The sequence below is a fragment of the Eurosta solidaginis genome, chromosome 1, assembly GCF_040869045.1.
Source record: "Eurosta solidaginis isolate ZX-2024a chromosome 1, ASM4086904v1, whole genome shotgun sequence".
Taxonomy (NCBI): Eukaryota; Metazoa; Arthropoda; class Insecta; order Diptera; family Tephritidae; genus Eurosta; species Eurosta solidaginis.
Genome location: NC_090319.1, coordinates 285,333,495 through 285,355,071, shown reverse-complemented (window position 1 = coordinate 285,355,071; position 21,577 = coordinate 285,333,495). Strand labels below are relative to the sequence as shown.

At 35.4% G+C, this 21,577-nt stretch overlaps 1 protein-coding gene and 1 long non-coding RNA gene across 16 annotated transcripts in view; one reads left to right on the top strand and one right to left on the bottom strand.

Annotated features, from left to right (window-relative positions):
- The window catches only part of LOC137237421 (tropomodulin-like), a 406,385-nt gene that overhangs the window by 320,743 nt on the left and 64,065 nt on the right, over window positions 1–21,577 (top strand). The window lies entirely within an intron of this gene.
- LOC137243339 (uncharacterized) lies at window positions 14,299–15,099 on the bottom strand. Its single transcript, XR_010950509.1, has 3 exons — window positions 14,875–15,099; window positions 14,608–14,723; window positions 14,299–14,541 (listed from the first exon to the last, which is right to left on the bottom strand). It is a non-coding gene; the product is annotated as an uncharacterized lncRNA (long non-coding RNA).

The following is a 21,577-nucleotide window of genomic DNA, read 5'->3' as shown; positions in this document are numbered from 1 at the left end:
TATCTCGAAAAGGCGTCCACCTATATAACTAAGCCCCACGCCCTTTTAAAATACTCATTAACACCTTTCATTTGATACCCATATCGTACAAACATATTCTAAAGTCACCCCTGGTCCACCTTTATGGCGATATCTCGAAAAGGCGAACACCTATAGAACGAAGGCCCACTTCCTTTTAAAAATACTCATTAACACCTTTCATTTGATACCCATATCGTACAAACAAAGTCTAGAGTCACCCCTGGTCCACCTTTATTGCGATACCTCGAAAAGGCGTCCACCTATAGAATAAGGCCCCCTCCCTTTTAAAATACTCATTAACACCTTTAGTTTGATACCCATATTGCACAAACGAATTCTAGAGTCACCCCCGGTCCACCTTTATGGCGGTATCTCGAAACGGCGTCCACCTATGGAACTAAGGATTACTCCCTTTTAAAATACTCATTAACACCTTTCTTTTGATACCCATATTGTACAAACCAATTCTAGGGTCACCCTTGCTCCACCTTTATGGCGATATCTCGAAACGGCGTCCACCTATGGTACTAAGGATTACTCCCTTTTAAAATACTCATTACCACCTTTCTTTTGATACCCATATTGTAGGGTCACCCCTGGTCCACATTTATGGCGATATCTCGAAAATGCGACCACCCATACAACAACCACCACTCCCTTTTAAAACCCTAATTAATACCTTTAATTTGATACCCATATCATACAAACACATTCTAGAGTCACCCGTGGTCCACCTTTATGGCGATATTTCGAAACGGCGTCCATCTATAGAACTAAGGCCCACTCCCTTTTAAAATACTCATTAACACCTTTCGTTTGATGCCCATATTGTACAAACAAATTCTAGGGTCACCCCTGGTCCACCTTTATGGCGATGTCTCGAAACGGCGTCCACCTATGGAACTAAGGATTACTTCCTTTTAAAATACTCATTAACACCCTTCTTTTGATACCCATATTGTACAAACAAATTCTAGGGTCACCCCTGGTCCACCTTTATTCCGATATCTCGAAACGGCGTCCACCTATGGAACTAAGGATTACTCGCTTTTAAAATACTCATTAACACCTTTCATTTGATACCCATATCGTACAAACGCATTCTAGAGTCACCCCTGGTTCACCTTTATGGCGATATTTCGAAACGGCGTCCACCTATAGAACTAAGGCCCACTCCCTTTTAAAATACTCATTAACACCTTTCGTTTGATGTCCATATTGTACAAACAAATTCTAGGGTCACCCCTGCTCCACCTTTATGGCGATGTATCGAAACGGCGTCCACCTATGGAACTAAGGATTACTCCCTTTTAAAATACTCATTAACACCTTTCTTTTGATACCCATATTGTACAAACAAATTCTAGGGTCACTCCTGGTCCACCTTTATGCCGATATCTCGGAACGGCGTCCACATATGCAACTAAGGATTACTCGCTTTTAAAAAACTCATTAATACCTTTAATTTGATACCCATATCGTACAAACACATTCTAGAGTCACCCCTGGTCCACCTTTATGGCGATATTTCGAAACGGCGTCCACCTATAGAACTAAGGCCCACTCCCTTTTAAAATACCCATTAACACCATTCGTTTGATGCCCATATTGTACAAACAAATTCTAGGGTCACCCCTGGTCCACCTTTGTGGCGATATCTCGAAACGGCGTCCACCTATGGAACTAAGGATTACTCCCTTTTAAAATACTCATTAACACCTTTCTTTTGATACCCATATTGTATAAACAAATTCTAGGGTCACCCCTGGTCCACCTTTATGGCGATATCTCGAAACGGCGTCCACCTATGGAACTAAGGATTACTCCCTTTTAAAATACTCATTAACACCTTTCATTTGATACCCATATCGTACAAACGCATTCTAGAGTCAACCCTGATCCACCTTTATGGCTATATCCCTAAATGGCGTCCACCTATAGAACTATGGCCCACTCCCTCATAAAATACTCTTTAATGACTTTCATTTGATACACATGTCATACAAACACATTCCAGGGTTTCCCTCGGTTCATTTTCCTACATGGTTATTTTCCCTTATATTGTCACCATAGCTCTCAACTGAGTATGTAATTTTCGGTTACACCCGAACTTAACCTTCCTTACTTGTTTAACTATGCGATTTTGTAGCCCAAATAATTTTGATCTAGCAAAGTGCTAGTTATAGGTTTCTCAAAATTGGCATTAATTTTTGGCAACCTAAAACACAAATTAAATTTGTTTCTTTATTTATTAAAAGCAAAAAAAAAACAAGTAAGGAAGGCTAAGTTCGGGTGTAACCGAACATTACATACTCAGTAGAGAGCTATGGAGACAAAATAAGGAAAATCACCATGTAGGAAAATGAACCTAGGGTAACCCTGGAATGTGGTTGTATGACATGTGTATCAAATGGAAGGTATTAAAGAGTATTTTAAGAGAGAGTAGGCCATAGTTCTATGGATGGACGACATTTAGGGATATCGCCATAAAGGTGGACCAGAGCTGACTCTAGAATTTGTTTGTACGGTATGGGTATCAAATGAAAGGTGTTACTGAGCATTTTAAGAGGGAGTGGGCCTTAGGTCTATCGGTGGACGCCTTTTCGAGATATCGCCATTAAGGTGGACCAGGGGTGACTCTAGGATGTGTTTGTACGATATGGGTATCAAATGAAAGGTGGTAATGAGTATTTTAAAAGGGAATGGGCTTTAGTTCTATAGGTGAACGCCTTTTCGAGAAATCGCCATAAAGGTGGACCAGAGGTGACTCTAGAATATGTTTGTACGATATGGGTATCAAATGAAAGCTGTTAATGAGTATTTTGAAAAGGAGTGATCCTTAGTTCCATAGGTGGACGACGTTTCGAGATATCGCCATAAAGGTGGACCAGGGGTGTATCTAGAATGTGTTTGTACGATATAGGAATCAAATGAAAGGTGTTACTGAGCATTTTAAGAGTGAGTGGGCATTAGTTCTATAGGTGGACGCCTTTTCGAGATATCGCCATTAGGGTGGGCCAGGGGTGACTCTAGAATGTTTGTACAATATGGGTATCAAACGAAAAGTGTTACTGAGCATTTTAAGATGGAGTGGGCATTAGGTCTATAGGTGGACGTCTTTTCGAAATGTCGCCATTAGGGTGGGCCAGGGGTGACTCTAGAATGTGTTTGTATGATATGGGTATCAAATGAAAGATGGTAATGAGTATTTTAAAAGGGAGTAATCCTTAGTGCTATAGGTGGACGCCTTTTCAAGATATCGCCATAAAGGTGGACCAAGGGTGACTCTAGAATGTTTGTACGATATGGGTATCAGACGAAAGGTGTTACTGAGCATTTTAAGAGGGAGTGGGCATGAGGTCTATAGGTGGACGCCTTTTCGAGATATCGTCATTAGGGTGGGCCAGGGGTGACTCTAGAATGTGTTTGTACGATATGGGTATCAAACGAAAGGTATTACTGAGCATTTTAAGAGGGAGTGGGCATTAGGTCTATAGGTGGACGACTTTTCGAGATATCGCCATTAGGGTGGGCCAGGGGTGACTCTAGAATGTTTGTACGATATGGGTATCAAACGAAAGGTGTTACTGAGCATTTTAAGAGGGAGTGGGCATTAGGTCTATAGGTGGACGCCTTTTCGAGATATCGCCATTAGGGTGGGCCAGGGGTGACTCTAGAATGTGTTTGTACGATATGGGTATCAAATGAATGGTGGTAATGAGTATTTTAAAAGGGAGTAATCCTTAGTTCTATAGGTGGACGCCTTTTCGAGATATCGCCATTAGGGTGGGCCAGAGGTGACTCTAGAATGTTTGTTCGATATGGGTATCAAACGAAAGGTGTTACTGAGCATTTTAAAGAGGGAGTGGGCATTAGGTCTATAGGTGGACGCCTTTTCGAGATATCGCCATTAGGGTGGGCCAGGGGTGACTCTAGAATGTTTGTACGATATGGGTATCAAACGAAAGGTGTTACTGAGCATTTTAAGAGGGAGTGGACATAAGGTCTATAGGTGGACGCCTTTTTGGGATATCGCCATTAGGGTGGGCCAGGGTGACTCTAGAATGTTTGTACGATATGGATATCAAATTAAAGGTATTAATGAGGGTTTTAAAAGCGAGTGACCCTTAGATGTATATGTGAAGGCGTTCTCGCGATATCGACCAAAATGTGGACCAGGTGATCCAGAAAATCATCTGTCGGGTACTGCTAATTTATTTATATATGCAATACCACTAACAGTGTTCCTGCCAAGATTCCAAGGCTGTTGATTTCGACTTGTAGAACTTTTTCATTTTCTTCTACTTAATATGGTATGGTGTGACACCACACCCATTTTACAAAGTTTTTTCCAAAGTTATATTTTGCGTCAATAAACCAATCCAGTTACCATGTTTCATCGCTTTTTTCGTATTTGGTATAGAATTATGGCATTTTTTTCATTTTTCGTAATTTTCGATATCGATAAAGTGGGCGTGGTTATGGTCGGATTTCGGCCATTTTTTATACCAAGATAAAGTGAGTTCAGATAAGTACGTGGGCTAAGTTTAGTAAAGATATATCGGTTTTTGCTCAAGTTATTGTGTTAACGGCCGAGCGGAAGGACAGACGGTGGACTGTGTTTAAAAACTGGGCGTGGCTTCCACCGATTTCGCCAATTTTCACAGAAAACAGTTACCGTCATAGAATCTATGCGGAGCCATGCCCATTTTGAAATTTTCTTTTATTTTTGTATTTGGTTGCATCATATCATTACTGGAGTTGAATTTTGACTTAATTTACTTATATACAGTAAAGATATTAAATTTTTTGTTAAAATTTGAATTAAAAAAAATTTTTTTTTAAAAAGTGGGCGTGTTCTTCATTCAATTTTGCTAATTTTTATTTAGCACATATATAGTAATAGTAGTAACGTCCCTGCCAAATTTCATCATGATATCTTCAACGACTGCCAAATTACAGCTTGCAAAACTTTTAAATTACCTTCTTGTAAAAGTGGGCGGTGCCACGCCCATTGTTCAAAATCTTACTAATTTTCTATTCTGCGTCATAACGTCAACCCATCTACCAAGTTTCATCGCTTTAACCACCTTTGGCAATGAATTATCGCATTTTTTCGGTTTTCCGAAATTTTCGATATCGAAAAAGTGGGTGTGGTTATAGTCCGATATCGGTCATTTTAAATAGCGATCTGAGATGAGTGCCCAGGAATCTACATACCAAATTTCATCAAGATACCTCAAAATTTACTCAAGTTATCGTGTTAACGGATAGACGGACGGACGGACGGACGGACATGGCTCAATCAAATTTTTTTTCGATACTGATGATTTTGATATATGGAAGTCTATATCTATCTCGATTCCTTTATACCTGTACAACCAACCGTTATCCAATCAAAGTTAATATGCTCTGTGAGCTCTGCTGAACTGAGTATAAAAATACGATATAATTGAACGAATTAGCTAAAAATTGCCACTGCTATCTTCGTGTTCGCAACTGTGTGTACATTCCATATACAAATCAAATATTTCTAATGCGACTTCTTTCATCTTTCAATCTTTGGTTCTTACAACTCCTACAAATTGGTCGATATCTTCTCATTTAATTCCACGATTTTGGCGTTTAACTATATGAAACGTATAAAATATAATCCGGAAAACCGCTGGAGTAAAAAATGTATTTAACGTGTTCAATCGTTACAACAGATGAAAGAAAAGCATTCTAGCCTGGTTAAATCCAATTCCTTTAAGAAGAGGCGGGGGGTTTGATGTGACAAGTCGGGAAAATTCATCCTGTCAGTAATTTAAGATACGTCTTAATTGTCGCTTTTAGTATTTTATTGTGATCCCATCATAAATACTGTAACGAATTAGGGAAATTCCGCTTATTCCAAACCTTCTGCTAACGTTGTAATCGCTAAACTGTTCAATAAATAACTCCAATATTCAATAATGCAAAATGTTCTTTATTAGACTGCTTTGAAAGTACTTCACAATAACACTCATACTTCACAACCAATAGCATGCTTAAATCAAAACTGATTACTGAGTACTCAGCTTACGCTGCTTTTATACTCTCTGTTGCCTTGTCCACATATTTCTCCAAATGTCTAGACGGTTCTCCTTCTAGAATCTCCTACTTGGTTACCAGCTATATGCTTGTGTATTTGCAGTTTATATCCTGTTGCATAGCCATATGCGTGTGTATATGTGAGTACTACTTCGGCTGATGATTATATGTGTTTATGAGTATCTCCCCGTTGCTTTGTATGTATGTGTGTAGATGATGATTGATTTGTTTACGTACATACGAGTGGTTGCTTAGTATCGGCTTAGTGATGGTAGTATCGCTTAGTGATACTAATATTCGTCACATTACTAATGGAACGTTATGAGATAAAAACGCTAAGGTAATCATAAATTCTAATACTTTCTTACCTTAACATATAACTAGAACTCTAGCACAGTGAACTACATTACCTTTGGATAGTTTTTTAAATTATTAAAATTAATTAAAAGTCACGAAAAAATCCAAATATCAATGTAACTCACCAAATTTGGGTCCAGCTTGACGATACTTTTTCATTAAGCAAGACTTGTTTTCAGAAGAGATTGCATTTAACCAGAGAAGGTTGTTGTTGTTGTTGTTGTATTAACGATAAAGACTTATCTTGTTTGGTTGATTTTCCGACAGGGTGGATAAATGATGTATATTGGAACGATTTTCCGTCATCCCTTGTCAAATTTGGTTTTGAGACAAACCGGTTTCGGCGTTGTGCCATCATCAGTGTCGATAAAGACACTCCCCGAAGGTTTTGGATACAGATTCGGTACGTTCCAGTAACAAATCACCATAAAGGTACTATCCCGACCATCTCGGGTGCGATTAATGTGACCACATTAAACCTTCTAGGCGTAAACAACGGTTTCTCAGTAAGATATGTTTCTTTTTGATTTGATTTGTAATATTTATTAAATATTTTCTCACAATCATTGAGGTCGTTTAGTGTGATTTATTGCCTAAGGTTTTTTTTCCAACTGTTATTTAGGTCGAATAGGAAATGATGTTATTCCCCAAAATTTATACCAGAAAACCCATACTACATACTTCTCGATCGTATATTTTTGGGATCATGCAGGGACTAATTTCAGATTATTTATAACTGTTCGTTAATAATTTGGGATCATTTTGGTTCCATTTTGATATCACTTCGAAATTGTTGTAAGTAATGTTTTGTTATCAATTTGGGAATTTTGGAACACTTCGGGACTACTTTGAGATCGTTATGGAATCATCTCGGGATCATTCATAAGCTATTTCGAAATAATTACGGGATAAAGTTAGCGACTATTTCGGGATCATTTTGAATTATTTAGCAAGACTCAGAAAAATTAATTTATAAATTATCGGAATTTTTCGGCATATTATTTTTTTGTTATGGACGTGTTATCGAATATATCGGTTTATTATAAGTGTGTTATTGAAAAAATCGAGTATTTGTGCAAAAATATGTTTGTTATCGAAAAACATATGTATTTTTTCGTGCCCGAGACAATTCTTACGCACTAAAAATCACGAAAAATGTGATGCATTAACATCAAAACAAACTAGAAAATCGATTTTTTTTAAAACGGCCCCATGAAAGATTTAGATTAAAAAAAATAAAATAAAAAACCAATTGGTAACGCAAATAATCGATTTTTTTTAAACTGGCCGATTAAAGATTTAAAAATTGTTTGCAAAATATTTAAAAAAAATTAACTGATGCAGGGTGTGCGAAAAATTTTACAGAGCGAGACTTTCATTTAAACTCAGTTCAAGTAAACCTAATACCGTTTTCACACAGAAACTTAATCGAATCACAATTCTATTTAATGAAATAATTAAGTTTCCCTATTCATACAGGGCTTTTTGCTTCATTAAGCAAATATCTGTCAGCAGCCCCAAAAAAATATTTCGTTTTTACAAAAAATAGTTAAAATGGAAAGTAGCCGTTTCCTTCCTAACTATAAATACAATCAAAATAAAATGCATGCGCAACTGCCCATAGATGTTGCACCTAACCAAGTATGTGCCTGTTTTCGCAAAACCCATATTATCTTTTGCAGCAAATGCAGCGAAAAGTAAATTTTAAATTTTTTCGTGTTTTTCTATTTTTCGTAAATTATTGAAAATAGTTTATTTTTGATTGTCATTTGTTACATTAACAATAAAATTCGAAGTACCAAGCAAAACCGACTGGATTTTTCACTCGAATAGGCATTCAATCAAGCAATAATGAGATAATTAAGAATTTGTATTTTGTATGGAAGATTGAGTTCAATTAGGGCTTTAATGTAGAAAACTTGACTAATTATTTCATTAAGCCTCTGTGTGAGATTGGCATAAATCGTGATAAGATGAACTATATAGTACTGAACTTTTAAGGTGTACGTAATGGCGATCAGGAAAAAAGTATGACACTTATAAAAAAAATAGAACTTCCTTATATTTTCTGTGAAAAAACACGAGAAACAGACGTTTGAAAGGAAAACGTGTCCTTTAAAAAAGCATTACTGGTGTACAGCCTAGTTATCGATAATTGGGGCAAGTAGCACCATCACTATACTTATTTCTCGTTTTTTTCAATCGCTTACAACATTTTTTTGCCGATGACGATTATCATATGATTAAATATGTTGCTATTACGTCAAGCACGTACTACTTCCACACTTCAATCACTGCTCAATTTAAAGCTTAAAGTTTGATAGATAAAAGGAAGTTAGAGAATAAAAACATTATTGTGAAAAGATACTCCAAAATGTATGCCTTGCACGCATATGTATGATATCAATTGGATATTCACCACAAGTACGCTATGATACAGGAAAATGCAATCAAATGTTTAATGCCAACAGGACCATTTACGAAATACTAAGAGTTAGTGCAGTTGTTATTTGTTGGATGTGATATGTAAGAAACTATATTGAAAAGCTCATGGCGCTAGAAAATCTCTCTAGTGCTATACGATAATCACGCCTGAGTAAATACGCGTACATTTCAAACAAATAAGTTATATGTATGCTCCAATACTGTGTAGGTATTATTTAATGATATGGTTTATGTTCTATACGATTTATATTGATATATAGAGTTGGTTTTTAATACAAGTGTGCTGGTACACATACGCTTATAAAAAAACAATGAAAAAATAAAACTACATACATACATCATTATGCCTAGATAAGTTTTGCAAGCAGTGGGAAATGGAAAAAGTTGCAAGTAGAAAGGGGGTTATTACGGTATAATCAATAGGAAACGTTGTGCGACTTGGAAGCACTTGTCAGCACGCTGGGTAATCAGTTATATTTGCCTTGCTGCGTTTCACATATAGACATAGTGTGATGGAGGAGATTGCAAGCGACACTGCACATCAAGAACATTTAATACATTTACTAAGTTAACTTTTTTGTCTGTGTAAAACTAACTGTATAGCTGTGATACGGTTAGTTGGATACTAATTTAGTAATACCAACAAGCATGATGAAAAACGTTATTCCACATTTGAAATATACTTAATTCCCAAGTTGAGTTTCAATATTCCCTACTATTTGAGACTTTTTATGCCTTTAACAAAAATGAAATAGTTTATTAAATTTTACTCGAATCAGAAAAATGTAACGCCTTATACGAGAAGAGATTGAACCACCAATAAGTAAACCGAAATGATCAGGATGAGGAGCCGATTTCATTAAGCCATGTCCGTCTGTCGGGTTTGTTTGAAAGCAAACTAGTTCCTCAATTTTTGAGATGTCTAGATAAAATTTGGTCCCCGGGTATATTTTGATGCCCGTTTTTACATTAGTCAGAACTGATTGGATTGGACCACTATAGTATATATTTCCTATACAACCGATTTTTACGGTGAGAGGGTTTTTGATATCTTCCATTGTTTTCTCTTAACATTTCTTTGCTACTTGTGTTTCATTATGCCAACGCAAAGCCTGAAGGATACTTTTTGGTGTGTTCAATAGAACTTTCTATCGGTTATATCGGTAATATCGGTTTTCGTATGATCAAATTTTTTTAGCATTGAACATTGTAGAAATATTTTTACTAATTTATTATTATTATTTTAGAAAAAATTTTTTTCAATTAGAAGAAAATTTTTCTAACGGGGTCGCCGCTCGGCAGTCTTTGGGAAGCACTCCGCGAGTACTTCTGTCATGAAAAGCTCTCAGTGAAAACTCATCCGCCTTGCAGATGCCGCTCGGAGTCGACATAAAACAAGTAGGTCCCGTCCCAAAAATTTGTAAGAAAAATTAAAAGGAGCACGACGCAAATTTGAAGAGAAGCTTGGCCTAAAATCTCTTCGGAGGTTATCGTGCCTTACATTTATTTATTTTTAATGCTAATTGGCGGCCACCGTGGTGTGATGGTAGCGTGCTCCGCCTATCACACCGTATGCCCTGGGTTCAACTCCCGGGCAAAGCAACATCAAAAATTTTAGAAATAAGATTTTTCAATTAGAAGAAAATTTTTCTAAGCGGGGTCGCCCCTCGGCAGTGTTTGGCAAGCGCTCCGAGTGTATTTGTGCCATGAAAAGCTCTCAGTGAAAACTCATCTGCCTTGCAGATGCCGTTCGGAGTCGGCATAAAACATGTAGGTCCCGTCCGGCCAATTTGTAGGGAAAATCAAGAGGAGCACGACGCAAATTGGAAGAGAAGCTCGGCCTTAGATCTCTTCGGAGGTTATCGCGCCTTACATTTATTTTTTTTTTTTAATTTTTTAATTATAGATGTTTAATGCTATTGATATTTGAGGAAACTTGTACCAAAATCTAGGTTCTAACGCGCTCGCCTACTATATATTTAATTTCTTCCATGAAAAACTTCTCAATGAAAATTCATCTGCAAAATGGAAGAAAGGCTCGGCCTACATTTTCTCCGAGGTTTCCTCTGCGTAAAACGCGACTTAGTTCCACAGGTACCCAATCCAGAGTTAGGTGCGTTTGCTCAAAGGTAGCAAGCTGTGGCGTATTGCACCACCCACATAGATAAAAGCTGGTCTTGCGGGAAGCTGGATGCCAAGTTGTAATCTGTATATATTGTACCAATGTACACTTGTATACAGGTCCCATATCCAGTTTGTGGCAACGACACCTTTTAGGAAGTTTCGTGATGGCTGTGGTACCTCATATGCGGGGAGAGTTCAATTTTGATTTCGATATATTTTTCGGTCGATGCTTAGAAATACCCCGCAAAAAATTATACTAACTTAGAAGTAGGATAGAACCTAGACTAATGTTCTTGGGCGGTGGCTATTGCCGCTAGTGCATTGCCTCTCAAATCGATCAACCGGTCCTATTTCGGACAGCTGCTTGTAATACCCAATCTTACATAGCCAACACTTCGATTTGTCGTTTAATTTCTTATCAGAAACCGGTACAGAACGCGATACGAAATTTCTAGGTTTAGCATTGTATTTTTTAAGGCTCGTTCGTAGTTTTACCGCAAAATGGTACAATTCCTTTACGATAACGGAATATATTTTTTGTGGAATTTTTTTTAGTTTACATACTTCAAGTAGTGAATGACCCTTGATGAAAAAAAATATGCATAAATGTATCCATTCCCAACAATTTCCACAAAGTATCTGATTAATCGATATCTGTCACAAATCTTTTTGTATCCGCATATAATTATAAAAATAAATCCATAAAACACACGGGAAATGAAAAATGTTTAACATGCATACTTAAATAAATATTAAAAAACTAAGCTGTTATATTTACAACCAGCAAAACCTGGTGGTAACTAATGTCACTTCTCAACTACTTGAACGCCTACTTTTTAATGCGCCCCAAATCAAAGCTGTTGTTTATGCTTTCTCAAACTTTTCTTTGCCTAAGCTCATTTCTTGATTTTAACACAGAATTCGGTCAACAAACAAAAAAAAAAAAAACACGACCAAATGAAAAGCCGATGCACCGCAAATGAAACTGCTTTATAAACAAAAGAAGAAAAATAAGCAAAGTAATCGCATTTTCTATGCGTCTTCATGAACTTGTGAACCCAACCAAATACGCGAATAAGTGCATTGAATATCCATGTCATTTTATAAAACGTGCAGACTAGAGATGAACACTGAATAACGGAAACAGCGGTACCAACTGGTAACTGATTACTAAAACTGCATTCCCACTACAACTGAAATTACCTAGTTTCATATAGTAAACCGAGTTTATAATGAAAGTTATAGCATTTCGGTGTGAAAAAAACTTTCTTGTTATTGGTTGCCCTCGTTTCCTGCAGTAAGCCACAAAAACAAAAATAAAAATTGTTGTATACTATAATTTTCTCTCTTATGTCAAACTACTTAATATGAAAAATTTCGAACTTGACCTGTTGTTTTGGAAATTCTATATTTGCTGTTTTCGTTATCACGGCTCGAACCTATGACCTCTTCCATGTTGGCCACCATGCCCGACGAAACTTATATTATTTGCACTTTCCACTATTAAAATGGATTTTTCTTGGTGATATTTGATTTTTTTTTTGTTTCTGAAATCTGACAATGGGTATCTAATAAGACATCCCCATGTTTGCTTATGTGAAAAAAGAAAGTTGATCAGAGGCATACTACCTCCGAAGTAGTTTGCAAGTTTGATTGTAGGCTTATTAAAATAGTGATTGCTAAGAATATATTCACAGCTGATTTGTTAAAAATTATCTAGTTTCATACTTATTTTCAGGACAGATTTTACAAAGCGAATTTTCACAGTTTCCAGTTAGTTTGAGCGTAAATTAATATTGAAGGTTAAAATTTTCGTAATTTTTTCTTGAGGCAAGGTATAAAACACTGAATGATCTAGCAGCAAAAATCGGTGCAGTGAAATAACTCCCAAATCCAATAACTCCCAACAAAAAAATTAAATAACTCCCAAATATTTTCCATACAAATTGGGACTTATTTCATTATGAAATAGCTCCCAATTCATTGGCGCTTATTTCATAATTTTTGCTGGTAATTATTTCATAATGAAATAACTCCCAAATGAAATAATCCCCAATAAAATTTCTTTGGGAGTTATTTCATAATTTTTTGAGATTGGGAGTTATTTCATTTTTATTGGGACTTACCTCATTGTTTGTAATTCAGGCATTGGGAGTTATTTCATTTTCTTAAAAATACAATTTTATCAAACTTTGACGTTCTTCTAGCAGCTTTTATAGGTCGGCTATACATTAAGGGACCAATTGGTTTTATTCGTAAAGCAAAGGGGTTTGAACTTTGAAATTTTGCACATAGTTTCTCAGGTAGTTCCCCAACGAGAATCAGTAATTTTTATTGTTGTTAACAGTTTACTAGTAATTAGTAGTTAAAGTTACCATGGTATAACTATCACTTTTTATCTACACACAAACACTTTCACAAGAATTTTATACATAAGTACACTTTATAATGTTTATAAAACCACAATCAACTATTTCGATTTGTTTAAATTTGCGTATTATTGTAAAATTTAATGATTTATTTGTTTACTTTCCGCGAACACAAGCATACAGCCATTTTATCTAATTCACTACTTGCTTGGTGGTACCAGATGCTTTAAATTGTTCAAACGAATGAAAAATTTTTAAATAGTACCGACGAGGAAAATGGACCTTTTTCATTCAACTCTATTTATTTATTTTACAAAAAAATAGAAAATTTGGAATAAAAAATCGCGCGATGCACAGTAATTCTGCGTAGAACACCTTTCTGCATAAGCGGCCTTCGGCCGCGCTTATAAAAAATAACCCTGGGCTACGCCATGCCAAGTCCGCAGAACGGTGTACTACGCAGAAGGACATCACCGTGGTTATACCACATACCCGGACTTGGCATGGCGTAGCCCAGGGTTATTTTTTATACAAATAAACAGTTTTACTGTTGAATTCACAAAATTACTGTGCACTTACCTTTTTTGTAACTTGTTGGTTCAACAGTTCATCTGGTAATTGTTAACAGTTTAGACGGTTATTTTGCCACATTTTTTTGTGTAAATAAAAGTTTAAGCTGTTCATTTAACTACAAAAAAATGCAGTTGATTTAAGAGAAAATGTGTTTTTGTGGAAAGTCAAAACTGTTTTTTTTTTTTTAGTTTCCAATATGATGAAATACACGGGATGGATATATATGTTAATTTTTTCAGTTATATATTTTACATATTTTTAGTTATGAAATATGTGTATTTAAAAATAATACTTAACTGTGTTTAAAATAACTTATACACACTGGGTGACTATTGAACAAAAACTTGTATTAATTTTAAAATTGCATTTTACATTTCAAATACTTAAATAAATCAATAAAATAGCGGTGTTTAAAAGTTTGTCCAAATCGTCAAAGAAAGCTTAATTCAGGAAGCCAAATAATGGTCAATAACACAATTTACTTTTGGTGGTGGTATGGTGTAAGAGTTGGTTGATCTACGTAATAATCGAGAGCGTCTTTTCCTCGAGAATAATGTTCCAGGCTATTTTGAATGTCTACCTACATTATAAAATATAAAATAATAATGCCACAGATCCAAGCATACTTATGTATGTATATTATTACCTTGAGCGAACCATGCGAAGTTTGTGATGCACTCAAAGCTGTAGAGCTGAATGAAACACCCTCGTTCTCCTTAATCTATTGGTTAACTTTTTGAATCGCAGATGTTATATCTTCATCTTCGCCAAACAAAAACCATAAAAAAAAAAATTTTAAATTAGAGTGCATCGACAGTTGAAATAATGACAGAAATTATGTACGTCTTGGCATTTGTTAAAATAAAGTTGGAAAATTATTAAAAAAGGCTGTTATTTAAAAATGTCTACATACCTCCAGTTTTTTCCACAATTAGATTTTTTCGTACAATTTCGCGTTAACGCCTACTACGTCAACTGACGGAAAAGTTTTCTCCAAGTCGATTTCTGTTAAGTACCTCAACTCTTCAATTCCAAGACTGGCGTCTATAAAGAAGTATATACATGATTAGAAAAGGTCCAATAAATAATTGTATTGGAAATTAAATATGCACTTTCACTTGATCCCGTTTAGTTTGCATATGAAAATAATTAGTTTTGCTAGAGGTATTAAAATATGCGTTTTGGCCCTGGTATCAATAATCCGAAGGCAAAAAGAAGCAAAAGTCTTTTACAGGAGATATTTGCAAGAAACAGTTGCAAGTTTTCATGTGGTTGTTGTATATTTCATCTATTTGTTGTACTCGCAGGCACAGAGTCTCTGCAGCTTTTTTGGAAATATCTCCCGTTTTTATATAAATCACAAGTATTACGAACACTCAATAAACTCTATATTTTTCATATGTAGATAGTGCAAACTTTAATATTAAATGCACTTCTTTGCTTTCACATATAAATATATTAAGATCACTATCGGACACGTCCATATTCCTATTTAAAAGTTATAAACTATCCGCGATCCGAAAACACTTGATAATTATTCACAATTCACTGAGTTTCTTACTACGCGTGCAAACAAAAATATGTCTTTATTTCAACAGACTCAAACTTGTATATAAGTTAACAAGAGGTACCATCCAAAAACTTATGCTACCCTCCCATATGTAATGCTAGGTTGAATGTAAGGCCAAACTGTTGCTGTGTTGTAAACGCAAAAACGTAACTATCATTAGCTAATAATGATATTAGTACCGCGAGCAAAGCACAAAGAAACTTCAACGGTATTATCGCCTGATGACAATAGGAAAGTGCATAAAAAACTCCAACTGAATTGTTGCTGCACACAAAATGAAGACAAACGCGAATACCTAGTAAAGTGGAATTTGGTCACCAAAGCCATCCCCATAAAAAAATACGAAAAAACAATTGATTTAGAGGAAAAACCCAAATCTCGATGTATTTTGGCAAACGGTAGCATTTCAGCAGATCATAAAACAACCGTACCTTGAATACGCTAGTCGCTCGATCGAAATACATGATTGATAAAAGCAAGTCGTTTTGATATATGAAAATCCAGAAAATATATGATTAATAAATGCAAGTCGCTTTCCTATAAATCGAACGGAGAGATATTTTATTTGGCGCCCAACGTGGGGCTTTTGGAAACAAAAGAACCATAGGACCCCTGAGAAGCTGCTAAGAACTATCATCAAATCCTCGATTAAATTAATACAATTGTAAGTGATATTTCAAATGTTGGTTAAGTGGATTAAAAAAAAAAAAATTTTTTTTGTGTTTTTGAATCAGTGCACTAAAACTTCTTTTAAGTGTTTAAAAACGGTGTTCCACAAAATCTTAAAAAAAATTCCTCATTTTATTTTTGTTCCAAAAATATAACTCACACGCATTTCTTATTAGTGCTTTAAAAAAAAAAAGACTATAGGAAGTTAAAAGAAGCGCTAAATACCTTAAAATTTATATGTTGATTGGACCAAATTCTTTATGAAAATGTTTGCTGGGTTGGAGCTGTTTTGGTCGATATGTATAAAGAAAAAAAAAAACCAAGAGTTTTTTACTTTTCTCTTCTATGCATTTCGACGCATCCGCGTCATCATCAGGAAGTCTATTTATTTTCAAACAAACAACATGAAAATACAAAAGTAATCATTATTTTCAATAAACGTTACAAATTCAACATTAAAACAATAACTCACAATAATTTAATTAGTTGTACAAACACAATAATATCACAGGACAATCGACACATTCATTTTTCTTATTTTCTATTTTTGTTTTTATCATTTTTTATTATTGCTGTATAAGCGCTATTTGTATTGTCAATGTCTTCTTTAAAATTCATGATATTCGTCATATGTTGTTGGATGCGGAGACTTTCCAGTGTCATCCTCCTTTTGCATCTTCTCTCAACATCTAAAATTTTTGCGTTCCCAAAATCAGCTGTATGGTCATTGTCAGTCAGGTGTTGAGAAAGCGCGGTATTTGTTTTTCTGTTTTTTGCGTCCATTTCATGTTCGTGTATTCTCGTTCTCAATGCTCTTTTCGTTGTGCCAATGTAACATTTATTGCAGGCATTGTTGTTGTTACCGTTGCATTGAATTTTATACACTACATTGCATTGTTGTCCCTTGTCTATTTTGTCTTTTGTTTTTGTAAAGAAACGATTAAGTGTATTGTGTGGTTTGTGAGCAAATGTTATGTTGTCTTTTTTCATAATTCTCCTGAGCGATTGATTACTTGTTAGTCCGGGTATATAGGTAACTCCAATATAAGTTTTGTTTGTGTTTGCTTCTGTTTGTCCATTTGATGAATTAGGGTGGTCCATTTCTTGTGTCGTATTACGAATACTCTAATAGAAAAGCTTATAATTAATACGACACAAGAAATGGACCACCCTAATTCATCAAATGGACAAACAGAAGCAAACACAAACAAAACTTATATTGGAGTTACCTATATACCCGGACTAACAAGTAATCAATCGCTCAGGAGAATTATGAAAAAAGACAACATAACATTTGCTCACAAACCACACAATACACTTAATCGTTTCTTTACAAAAACAAAAGACAAAATAGACAAGGGACAACAATGCAATGTAGTGTATAAAATTCAATGCAACGGTAACAACAACAATGCCTGCAATAAACGTTACATTGGCACAACGAAAAGAGCATTGAGAACGAGAATACACGAACATGAAATGGACGCAAAAAACAGAAAAACAAATACCGCGCTTTCTCAACACCTGACTGACAATGACCATACAGCTGATTTTGGGAACGCAAAAATTTTAGATGTTGAGAGAAGATGCAAAAGGAGGATGACACTGGAAAGTCTCCGCATCCAACAACATATGACGAATATCATGAATTTTAAAGAAGACATTGACAATACAAATAGCGCTTATACAGCAATAATAAAAAATGATAAAAACAAAAATAGAAAATAAGAAAAATGAATGTGTCGATTGTCCTGTGATATTATTGTGTTTGTACAACTAATTAAATTATTGTGAGTTATTGTTTTAATGTTGAATTTGTAATGTTTATTGAAAATAATGATTACTTTTGTATTTTCATGTTGTTTGTTTGAAAATAAATAGACTTCCTGATGATGACGCGGATGCGTCGAAATGCATAGAAGAGAAAAGTAAAAAACTCTTGGTTTTTTTTTCTTTATACATATCGACCAAAACAGCTCCAACCCAGCAAACAATACCTTAAAATTAGTTTTTGTCATATGATTGCGACGTTAAAATTCTGTAGGAAGTAGTGAGTTGCACTAAAGTTTTTTTAAGTCCTTTATGAAAACTGTAACTCAAATACTTATATGTAATTGAAATAATAAATAGTGCATTTTTAGAAGCACGTGCTACGAAAATTTTAAGCTCGTCAGATTTATAATACAATTAAGCTAAAACTCAACAACTTTTCCAGTTTGCATTAATATTAATATACATTTACAAACCATAGGGCATCTTGTGGGAGCTGTTCGCTTCGTAATTTATGATAAAATTTTATAGAATTGATTTTGTTGTGCTGTCGAGAACTTTTAATGTTCAGATATCTCTCGTGCATATAATAGCCCTTTCAAATAAAATAAATTGTATCATTTTGTAAACCAAGTCTTTGATTGAGAGGTTGATTTATAATTGAAAATGTTTCTTAGCAGAGAGCAAGTGCTAGAAATCGTTAATACGTCTAATGAACATACTAGGCAGGAGCTTGAAGAGCAGATACAACCTCTAACTTTAGCCGTTAACCGGTTGGGACCACCCAGTGTGGAACCGCTTTTACCAGTTTTCATAAACCCATTAATTGAAAAACAGAATAATGCCAGCTTAGACTTAATTAAATCTCTGCCTGAGTTTAAAGGCGAATCTTCCACGTACCCGGCTTGGGTACAGCCGAGTTTGCAATGACTTACTACAAGGAGGGATCGGAGAAGTATTATGTAGCCATGGGTATCTTTAGAAATAAGATAGTGGATTCTGCCAACACTATTCTCGCATCATTTAATACTGTTCTAAATTATAAGGCAATAATTTCTAGGCTCGATCAAACTTATGCTGACAAAAGGCCATTATACGTAATGGAAAATGAGCTAAGTATTTCGAGACAAGATAATTGTCCATTGCAGAATACTACAACAAGGTAGATAAGCAACTATCTTTAATAATCAATAAGCAAATTATGATTCATAGTGGAAATAGTGATGTTATTGCAGCTCTTAATGATCGTGCCAGGGAGAATGCATTGCGCGTCTTCATATCTGGGCTTCGTCGCCCTATGTGTGACATACTCTTTTCAGCAAGGCCAAAAGATCTTCCATCTGCTCTTGCAGTCGCACAAGAACTCCAAACGAGTCATATGCGATATGACTTTGCGCAAGCATTCGCAATGGGTAACACATAAAAACCTAACAAATCAAAAGCACCACTGTCACAATACCAACAACGTCCCTACTCTAATGTTACGCCTATGCCAACTCCTATGGAAGTTTATAATAGTTCATCCTTTTACAGACAACGTAATTATTCCAACTATCCGATTATGCCACAGCAGCAGCATAGCAAACATTTTTCTAAGCCTAATATTTACACATATACACAGAATCCAAATTCGAACCCGCAAGTGGCGTATAAACGAGCTCGGAAGCAATCGAATTCCGACCGAGTACCAATTCAAAAGGCTCAGAAAATTAACTTTATGCCAGATGAATTAGAATATTTTTCAAATAATGACAACATAGGGTGTAAGGGTGAAGCGCGTAAAGGTGTCGAGTGTAGGGATTGCTACAAACGTGAATATGATCCACACAATGGTTATTTTAGTCGCGAAAAGGGAGATGATATTGCAGATCAGTATGACGTAATAAAATTTTTAAACTAAATCCGCTCCTGCCGTATATTACTAAAACAACTAGAAACGGGCAGGATCTTCGTATTTTAATTGATACAGGTACGTCGAAAAATTATATAAACAATTTTTCATTTCTCCAAGGTGTTAAACTTTTAGAAAAGCCGTTCCGTTTGAAGTCTCTTAATGGTACGAATATCATTAATAAAAAATGTTTAATTAATATTCTAGACCATACCTCAACATTTTACTTACTTCCAAATTTAAATATGTTCGACGGTATCATAGGGTATGAGTTTCTCAGGAAAATTAAAGCAAATATCGTCACTGACAGAGAGTGTTTACTTTATCATAATGGCAAAGTTAAATTACAACATCTCTCAAGTGACCAGGTCAATTTAATAACAAAAGAGACCGACTCAGTTCCATCTAGTTTTGAAGCTCAATTTCGTCAGATAATTAACACCAATGTAACCGCTTTTGCTGATCCAGATAGAGCGTTGCCATACAACACCTCCGTGAAGGGAAGAATCCGTACAACTACTAACGAACCAATATACAGTAAAAGTTATCCGTACCCTATTTCAGTGGCTCCGTTTATTAACAAGGAAATTGAAACACTTATCAAAGATGGCATTATTAGAAAGTCATGCTCGCCCTATAATTCACCAGTTCACGTGGTATCAAAAAAGGCCTCGATGAGAATGGAAAGCCGAAGTTGCGCATGGTGATAGACTTTAGGAAGATCAATGAAAAAACTATCCCTGATCGATACCCCATACCCAATACTTCCGTAATTTTGGCTAATTTAGGAAAATCCAAATACTTCACTACTTTAGATCTCAAGTCAGGTTTTCACCAAATTATCATGTGTGAGGAGGATATGCAAAAAACGGCGTTCAGCATTAATAATGGAAAGTACGAATTCTGTCGGTTGCCTTTTGGATTGAGAAATGCGCCCAGCATATTTCAAAGGGCAATAGGCGACATTTTACGAGAAGGTATAGGAAAATTTTGTCATGTTTATGTGGACGATATAATTATTTATTCTCCTGATGAAGAGTCTCATTTAAGAGACATAGATAATGTTCTTAAAAAATTAGAGAAAGCGGGGATGAGAGTATCACCTGAAAAATCAAAGTTTTTCAAAACGGTGGTAGAGTTTTTGGGTTTTTTAGTATCGGAAACGGGTATGAAAACTTGTCCAGATAAAGTGCACGATATTATTAAATACGAACCCCCTAAAACCCTTCGAACATTACGGTCGTTCCTCGGCCTATCTGGATACTATCGAAGTTTTGTAAGATACTATGCTGCTACAGTCAAACCTCTGACTGCATATCTTCAAGGTGAGAATGGGAACGTCGCACAGTGGCGCCTCTGCCGTTAAAGCATGGCAAAATCAAAAAAATCATGAAAGCGTTCGCTAAATCTAATACATGTTTCTAATAGAGAATTTTCCATGGATCAAGGATATACAACTGTTTTTTCACGGAAAATTATAGTTTACCAGGTAGAGCCGCTCAAAATTGACCAATTTTCAACATTGGGAAACATTTGAAAATTTTCTTCTTTTTCGTTGTATTTAAAATGGTTTTGTGAGTAAATAAGGCGGCTGGTTGTCGTTTTCTTGTATAACAATTAAAGATAATTTAATTTAGGATTGAACAAAAAAAAAATTGTTTTTTTTTTTTGTGAAAAGTTGGCGGATATACCTGTTTTTCGAAATACCTTTTTTAG